General features: G+C 37.7%; 1 pseudogene across 1 annotated transcript; it reads left to right on the top strand.

Moving 5' to 3' along the window:
- The first annotated feature begins 6,068 nt into the window (after window positions 1-6,068).
- Window positions 6,069-7,065, top strand: LOC307176701 (mesoderm-specific transcript homolog protein-like; annotated as a pseudogene). The gene is made up of 2 exons: window positions 6,069-6,669; window positions 6,790-7,065. The product of its transcript is annotated as a mesoderm-specific transcript homolog protein-like (transcript).
- Window positions 7,066-9,548: the final 2,483 nt, after the last annotated feature.

A 9,548-nucleotide genomic window follows, 5' to 3' on the forward strand; every position in this document is an offset into this window, starting at 1 on the left:
GTTGTGGATAGCCCCCAGTCTGGTTGGTTAACAGACCCTGCATTATGTAGAGGCTGCTGGCCAATTGTGGGTAGGGCTGGCTCATGAGGTAGCTGGCTGCAGCCCCAAATACCTTACGCTAACACTATCTCCAGGACCCCCAGGACCCTGCAGCAAGAGACCCTGGAATCTGACTCTGTCCACCAGTAGCCAGCATTATCCCCAGGTACACCCTGGGCCCCAGACTGACCACGAGCAGACAGACACAAGCTCCAAGCCACCTAGGACCCCTTAGCTGACCACCCTGGGATCCAGCCATACTCAGCATTGGGCTGACATCAGCTTTGAACACCCCAGACTGTAGCTTACTGTATCAGGAACTGGCTCCACCCACTAGCAGGACAACACTAGATCTGGGACCCCTAGCTCTGCAATCAACCACCCTAGGACTCAGCCCTGCCCAACAGTGGGTCAGCACTTGCCCTGGTTGCAGGGCCTGTGGATCCCGGATTTGCTATCAGTCCCACTGGTAAGTGGGCACTGGGTTTGTACAGCTGGCTGTGGGGCCCCAAGGGGTCCTGTGGCTAGTGTCAGTGCACTAGTGTGTGGGGCTGGGTCATGGGCCCTCTGGTGGACAGGGCTAGGTTTGGGGTGGCTGTGGGCTCAGGGTTCTTAAGGCACCTGGCCTAATGGTGGAAGGAACTGTGTCCTCTCTTGGATAACTGCTTGGTCTGAAGCTTCCAGTACTGGTGCCACCAGCCATGGCTGGTGGGCAGGACTAGGTCTCACAGCTAATGAGCCAGAGTGAGGATTCCAAATTGGCGCTTGCCAGCACCAGCATCCTCATGTTAGAATGAGCTCCCCAAAATGGCTGCTGTCAGTGTCTATGTCCTCAGGGTGAGCTCCAGTTGCTTCCTAAGCCTCTCCAAGTTCATTAGGTGGTTTGACCCAGGATCCTTTCAAATTATTGCATCTCTCTTGGGTCCCAGATCATATGAGATTTTGTGTGTGCTCTTTAGGAGTGGATTCTCTTTCCTTCAGCTCTCTGGATCTCCCAAAAGTAAGCCCAGTGGCTTTCAAAGCCAAAGTTCTCTGGTCTTATCTCCTGATTCAGGATCCCCAGTTTGGGTAGCCCAATGTGGCACTTGGACCCCTTACTCCTTGGGGAAAACTTCTACAATTGTAATTATCCTCCTGTTTGTAGGTCACCCACCTGAGGGTATGGGTCTTGACTATACTGCATCTCTGTCCTTCTTACCTGTCTTGTGGTTTCTTCTTTATTTCTTTAGTTATGGAATATCTTTTCTGCCAGTCTTCTGGACTTCCTCATCAATTGTTGTTCTGTAAATAGTTGTAATTTTGGTGTGCCTATGGGAGGAGGTGAGCTTAGGGTCTTCCTACTCTGCCACCCTAGCCACTCCCTGAGGAATTTTTCTATTATGGACATTTTCCTATTATGTTATGGGTCTCTGGATCTTATATAAACCATCTCTTTTAGATGTTTTTTCTGATACTGTTTTTGCTTGAGAAAGGTTGGGCACTCTCTCCTTAATACCAGGTGGAAGTGAAATTGCAGGTTCCTCACTCAGTCTCTATTGATACCCAAGGTTGGGGAGGGGCTTCATTACAGCTGGTCAAAGATGGGATCTTTATTTCATCTCCATAACCACTGTGGTGGATGTGTATATATTATTGCTGTGCAAAGTTGAATGTCCTGACTCTCCAGTAGACAAGCTCTGAAACTACCTACTGTAAAGAGGGAGGGATACTCTATTCCTTCAGGGTGGACATGGAAGTTCAGGTTCTGCATGTTGTTTCCAGTGATACCACGTGAGGGAGAAGATAACTTGTTACTGCCAGGAAGAGGTGAGAACCCTGGCTCCCTACTTGGCCTTTTTGATACTACTCAAACAGTATAGTTGAGTACATCCTCACAAACCCTCAAGGTTGGAAGTTCAGGTTCCCCTCATTGCTTCTGCTGGTGTGGGAAGGGTAGAGATTTTGTTTTTTTCTGAGGTGTTTACAATTAATAGCACTGTTATTATCTAAAAATATTTACTTTTTGCTAAGTTTCTCCTTTATCTAGAGAGAGCAAGCTTTGGTTGGGCTGTTTTTGATTGTGTCTGTTGGTGTTTTTAATTCTCAGCTTTTTCAGCTTAAAGTCTTTGATTTATGAGGTAAAAAGAAAACCCAGGGAACTCACCACTGTGTTGTTCCTTGGATCTTAAGTTTCCTAGCTTCCCTGTCTTCTTCTTTTTCTTTAAGTCTTAAAATATTTTATATTCAACGTCCAGGATTTTTAGTTGTATTTAGCAGAAAATGTAGGACAAATGTATGTCTACTTCATTTTTTCAGAAGTGGTAGTTAAGTTTATATTTTAAGACACTTTTTGAAAGACACATTTTTATTTTCCATATCACATTTGTAGGAACATTTATATCAATTTCAACTACAATAAAAGAAAGCATCTTTATAACACTTTTCTTCTATTGATACTTAGTAATAATGAAGGGGATATGCTTGATTTATCATTCTGGAGAGAGATCGGGTTATATATTTAATGTCTATTGTTTTAGTATGTTTGCCTTGAAATAGGAGGAGAGATTAATCAATCTAGAGAATTAACAATTAGACCTTGCCTTAGTCTATACTATTTGAATAATCAACTTGTTCAGGAAAATTATTAACAAGAGCTACTTAGTAAGCCTTTCAAAATTTAAATGTTTGGAGGCGAAATGTAGAAAAATAGGCCAATCTGGAAAATTGATTACAATTATTTTTAATGTCAGCTTGAAATTTGTTCAAATTTCTGAAAGTAATCAACTGACCTTTGAGAGTTTACTCAAATATACAAAAATGCAATTGAAATACATTACAAAATATGGAAAATGTTTTATTTATTGAACTGTTAATATGGGATGGAAAATACCTTCAGGAGTTTTGAACTTTACAATGATCTTCATTTGGCCATGTGTCCCTTCCTTTTATCCTCTGTCACCATTACTGTACTGAAGGATATACAAGAGAATAAAAATATCAACATCAGTTTTTGAAGGATTACCCAGACATGGAAAGGAAGGCACACATATTACTGTTTAAATCAAGCTTTTTTATTTTGAGGTTATTGTATATTCACATGCAGTTGTAAAAGATAATATAGAGAAATTCCATGTACTGTTTACCCAACTTCTCCTAAAGTTGACATCCTTCAAAAACTATAGGACAATATCCCAAGTAGAATATTGGCATTGATACAGTCAAGAAACAGAGCATTTCTATAACCATCCAGATGTCTCATGTTGTCCTTTTATAGTCATATCTGCTTTCTTCTCACTCATTTCTCCTTAACTTCTAACAACCACTAACTTGTTTTCCATTTCTATAATTTTGTCATTTCAAGAATATTATTTAAATGGAATTATACTGTATGTAACCTTTAGGGATTTGTTTTTCACTCAGCATAATTCCCCAGAGATTCAGACACATTTTTGTGCTTTTAAGGTTTTTTTCCTGTTTATTGCTGAATAGTATTCCCTGATTTGAATGCACCATAAGATTGTTTAATCATTCTCATATTAAAGAACATCTGGGTTGTTTCCAGGTTTTGGTTATTATTAGTAAAGTAACAACTTTATTAAACATTAAAGTACAGGTTTTTATGTGAACATAGGTTTTCATTTCTCTTGAATAAATTCCTAGGAGAGATATTTCTGGTGGTTAGCTGTTTACATATCACTACTTACCTATCAGACTGACAAACATAAAAAATATATATACACTGGCAACACCAAATGCTGATGAGGATGTAGAGAAATGAACACTCAACCCTTGCTGATGAAAAGGTAAAAACATATAACCACTCTAGAAAACACTTTGGAAGTTCCTTCAAAATCACAAATCAATTTTTGGTCAACTTTTTGGAGCTCATGACAGGCTCCCAGGTATCTGGAACTGTGGAGTTAAAACAGTCCTTTGGAGAAGCAGTTTCTACACATTTCCTTATTGTTTAGCTCCACACGTAAAAAAAAAAATTAAGTACACCTTAATAAATACACACTTACATGCAAATTATTTATATACCCTATGGTTCTAGTACAAAATGTACATTGAAAAATATATACAATATATACATTTTTAAAAATACATAAAAATGAATGTAAATCAAATGTCAAAATTCTAATTTAATTATTTGTGTATTTTTTCACCACACACCGGTGGCTCACCCAACATAGTCCTTAGTGTTATTCCCAAATGTGGAGATAGCCAATTTAGAGTCACATAGCATAGCAGCTCAAGTAGAAAATCTATGCATTAGAGTAAATGAAGCATTCCCCTTTTGGTCTCTAGTCCAATTGTCTTCTACAAGGATATTAGAGTGTGAGCATTGAAATCCACAATGGTTGGAGGTTTATTCTTTCATGGAGTTTGGAGAAATCACAAACCTGTAAAAGTCTGAGTCTTCAGCAGCAGCAGTCAAAGAGTTTTGTAATTTATGGAGTATCTCCTGTCACTGTAGTAATATAAGCAGGAATATATTTTAGGTCCAGTATACCCAAAATAAATATTAAGGCTATATTATGGCTAACTCATTGCCCTAAATTATTTTCTGATATATTATTTTTAGAGAAAATTAGTTACCTCTTATGGAGTCTATGGAAGTCAATGACTATTCTATTTAGTACATATTGATCGTTTTCTTAAGATCCAGATTAAGAATTATAGCAGGTGAGCTGGAGTACTGTTTCATGCCAGAAAGAGATGTTGATACACTATTTTCAAATGGAGAAAGTACTTCTAGCAGAAGAGTAGAAGGTAAGGGAGTTTGGAGGCAGTGAACAGGCAGTCATTTAACCATGACAGTTGGTATTGGTCCCAGGTATCTCTGTGGCAGTCCAGAAGAGGTTACTGGGTTAAATAAAGCATATGAAGATAGAAGAATGATTATAAAGTTTATTTATTGTGATAAGCAGGGGTTGTTGACTCAATTATTTTAAGTTAGGGAGGTCAAGTAACCAAAGATCAACCAAAAAGATGGTGAACTGCTGTCAATTATGTGCAGCCAGTTCCCCAGGATGGACTTTTATTAAAATAAGTCAGTCTGAGTGACTTCCAACTTAAAACAATTTTCATATCAAGGCCACAGTACTTATAAAAGTTTCAGAAGGAACTAATCCTTCACTTTGGGGAAGAGTTCAAAGTGTCTTTGCTCAATAGACATGATGATTTTGTATTTCTATAGAACCATAATGAGCAGAAAATGGCTTCAGTGTTTTGTTTTGTTTTGTTTTGTTTTTTTGTATTTCCAAGCATATTAGAGGAATGGGCAATCAGTTTCATAACTGAGTTAAGAGAGCCCGAAGGAATATGCCTACTATTTCTTCGCAAAATTGGAAATAAAAACAAAAAAAACAATAAATACCTCAATAATAGAGCTCCCTGCCCTAGTGAGAAAAAAATCTAGTCAAAATTACACCTGAGGCCATCCCTGGTGTAGAAAGGAAAGAAACATTGTCTTAGTTTTCATCACGAATATGGGTTCCATATCAAAATCATTAAATGCTTCACATCCTTCTAGCACTGTTAGAGAAATAGACAAACATTTGCTAAAGTACTAATATTCTCCAAAGAGTGCTTACAGTTGAAATAAAACTTACACAAGAACACAAAATTAAAAGACATGCACCTTAATAGGATAAATCAAGGGATTTGTTACCAGGCTAGATATTGAGCTTGTTAATATTAAATTTAGAAAGAAAAAAGACTCTCTTCAAGGTAACTTATTTATGCAATGACTCAGTATTATGACTTTAGATTCCTTTAAATCAAAACAATTAGGGAATAAATAGTTAACTACATCACTTATGTGAGGTGATGACCATATTAATTGTCTTGATCTTGTTAATCATTCCACAATGTATATGTATATCAAATCATCAAGTTATACACTTTAAATATATACAAATTTTTATGTCAATTATTCTGCAATAAAGTTAGAAAAAAAGAAAAAAATAATAAAAACACTTAAAGACAGTAGCAACAGGTGTCCCCCAAACATGGAGTCTTGAAGCCCAAGTCTTACCAGAATCAGGATGAGGGAGTGGTGGGTTTAGGTGGGGCTATTGGCTATGCCCCTGCTTGCGGCCTAGCTGCACATCACCGCCCCTCCTTCCGCCACCCCCAGCTTTCCTCTGTTTTTCACTCATGGAAGTCATCAGGCAATTTTTTTTACCTAAAAGGGACTGAGTATCTTCTACTAAGACTCTGTGGGTGTGGTTTGAAGTCCGGAGATAGTCGTACTTTTATATGGTTTTACAATGTCCAGCTATGATTGGTGCAAGATATGGGAAGTCTGACCCTCAGGTTTCATCGAGTGATTGTCCTCAATTTCCTAGGTTTTGGCTTCAGTGACAAACCAAGACCACATGACTATTCCATATTTGAGAAGGCCAGCATCATGGAGGCGCTTTTGTGGCATCTGGGGTTCCAGAACAGTAGGATCAACTTGTTGTCTCATGCCTGTGGGGATATCTTTACTCAGGAGCTGCTCTATAGGTTCAAGCAGAATAGATCTGGTCAACTTACCATTAACAGTCTCTGTCTGTCAAATGGAGGTATATTTCTTGAAGCTCACCTTCTTCTCCTTCTCCAAAACCTTCTCAAAGAGGGAGGCATGCTGTCACCCATCCTCACGTGACTGATGAACTTTGTATTCTCTTGAGGTCTCTCCTCAGATTTGGGGCTGTACACCTGACCCTCTGAGAGTGAGAGTGAGCTGTGGGACATGTGAGCAGGGATACGCCACAATGACAGGAACTTGGTTATCAACAGTCTTTTGCAGTATATCAATCAGATGAAAAAGGTTAGAAGACACTGGGTGAGAGCTCTTGTCATTGTATCTATTCCCATTCATTTTATCTAAGGGCCATTGGATCTGGTAAATCCCTATCCAGAGTTTTTGAAGCTGTACAGGAAAATGCTGCCGCAGTCCACAGTGTCATTCTGGATGACCATATTAGCCACTATCCACAGCTAGAGGATCCCATGGGCTTCTTGGATACATATATGGGCTTCATCAACTCTTTCTGAGCTGGAAAGAGTAACTTCCCTGTATTACCTCCCCTATTCCCTTATCTGTTGTGTATTCCACTTAGGAAGAAATGCCACAAAAATCTCCTGGTTACCAAACACTATTCTCTCACAAAAGTCCACCTGACTCACACTGGTGAACAGCATATCCTAAAAGGCTGGCAGAAACTCTACGGGTGACCTAATAGTTCACCTCCCATTCCTTTGACATCTGATCAGGTGTGACATCTGATCAGGCCTTTGTCTTTGTGTTATTAGGAAATTCTGATGGGCATACTACTCACCGATACAGAAAGACAGACAGACATTCTTTTGCATAAAAGTCTTTGAAACACTTCTATGGACTTTTCTGAAATATTATATTTAGAAATGCTCATTTCTGGCCCAACCCTGATTGAAATTACGTGTAGTAAAGAATAAGGAAGTGCCACCTTAACCTTGCCTAGAATGGCTTTAAGTTCTCTAAGCAATACAACTTTAACTGAGAGCAAGTCTCCCTTGTCATAACTTTGGATTTAGTTTCATTAGCTTCTTCTAATTGAAGACATTTTGTTAGATTTTGATTTAAATAAAGCAGTATTCTAAGTATACTTTAAGACTATGATTTACCTACATGTATTTTACATATATATATATTTTTTCTTTTATAAGGATACTAAACCAGCAGACACTTACTCTGGCAGAGTAGTTTAATGTTATTAAACATGTTTTATTTCTGAATAAATTGAACTAAATCCAAAATATTTGCATAATTTCCTAAAACCACAGGACATTAAGGACAGTAGCATCTGTGTTGGAGATTTACCATTATTTGCTATTAGAACTGGTCTTTCCAACTAATAACAGTTGGACTCTTCATACTTCAGTGCTTAGAAGCATGTCTCTCCTGAGCTAGAGTGGAGAGGAAGGGAACATTGTATAGTCCAAGTTAGCAGGCTGAATATAGGCTGATTGCTTAACTTCTCTTTGGTTGCCACAGAGAGAGTTCCTCATGTAACTCAGCAACTCCTGTACTTCACAGACAGGAAAGTTCCAGAAATTTTAAGAACAAAGTCTGAAAGGTATATGATCAAGTGGTGCTGAATACTTTTATTTTTTAAGCCACAGTTTCGTTGTCTTAGTTAAAACAGGATTATTAAGTGATTATTTATATTTTTTAATTAGTAACTTCCAGCATAATGACTGAAACTGGAATAAGTGTTTATTTTTATTAATAAAAATGAATTTTGACCAAAAAAGATACCAGCAACAGCAAAAATACAATAAAACATGTATTTGTGAACATGCTCAAAAATGAGACAAATCAAAGCTCAGGAGGGCACATGTAAAAGGACATTTATTGTTCTTGGAAAACACAAAGGAAATAATTAATGGAGATGCTTTTTTTATAATAACTATAAACTGACAACATATAAAATTATAATATATCTATGTATAACATAGATATAATATGTATAATATTATATACAGATATGTGGATAGATAGAGATATAGATGTAGATCTCACTATGTGCCAAAGAGATGGCAGGTTTTCACAAGTAAAGGAGTAGAATTTCTGTTTTAGGGGATAAGGAAGAGCAATTGTGACAGAAAAGGAGGTGCCAGACAGTATTTAGGAGACATAGTAGTTAAATTTCTTAGTATAATTCTGACAACATTTATAGTTTTCATGAAAATAACCAATACATCTATTAAGAATGATCGGAATGCAGCGAAGTGAGAGAACTCAAAGAGCAGTAACAAGTTAATTTATTTAAACTCATTAGTTTAGCTGAAATGTTTAAGGTATCAACTACATGGTGACCCAGAACAGTGCCTTTTATAAGTATTTAATTACAAATACCCAATAGTGATATTTTGCATATCTCTGTTGCTGCATCATGACATTGACTGTCAGTGACTTCTTTAGCACTGGAAATAGGGTTATTAGAGCATTTAAAACTATTCAGACTAGAGAACCAATTCTAGGATTCTAGAAAGCCCAGAAAAACTCCAGAAAGCTCATCTGTAAGATTCTGTTCTTTTAGAACAAGTCCTGCTACTGAAATATGTATCAGTTACAGTTCTCCAAAGAAACAGAACACACACACATTGTAGTCACTATGCTAACATTAGTAAGATATGCATATGTAAGAATGTGGGAAATAAATCTGTCAGAACTTCAGGGACCTTCAACTTCAGTGAAATTTCTAGAAGTCCAGTGGTGTCCCTTCTAAGGTGAAGGATAAGTTGTGACATCTGTTCCCTAACAACCAGAAAAAAAGCACAACACTTATTTTGCCTCTGGATTTGGAGGCAACATATTCTTCTTTGTGTTTACTACTCCAGGCCATTTAACAAGGGACCCAAAAAGCTGCTTGTTTTGTATGGGGCCCATAACATACAGTCCTGAGATGAACAAGGAGATCATCAATCACAGAGGCAGAGAAATAAGTCTCAATAAAGGGAGGATGAACATCTAATAGTATGCAGATGAGGGTGAA

This window comes from Stenella coeruleoalba (genome assembly GCF_951394435.1).
Source record: "Stenella coeruleoalba genome assembly, chromosome: 18".
Lineage (NCBI taxonomy): Eukaryota > Metazoa > Chordata > Mammalia > Artiodactyla > Delphinidae > Stenella > Stenella coeruleoalba.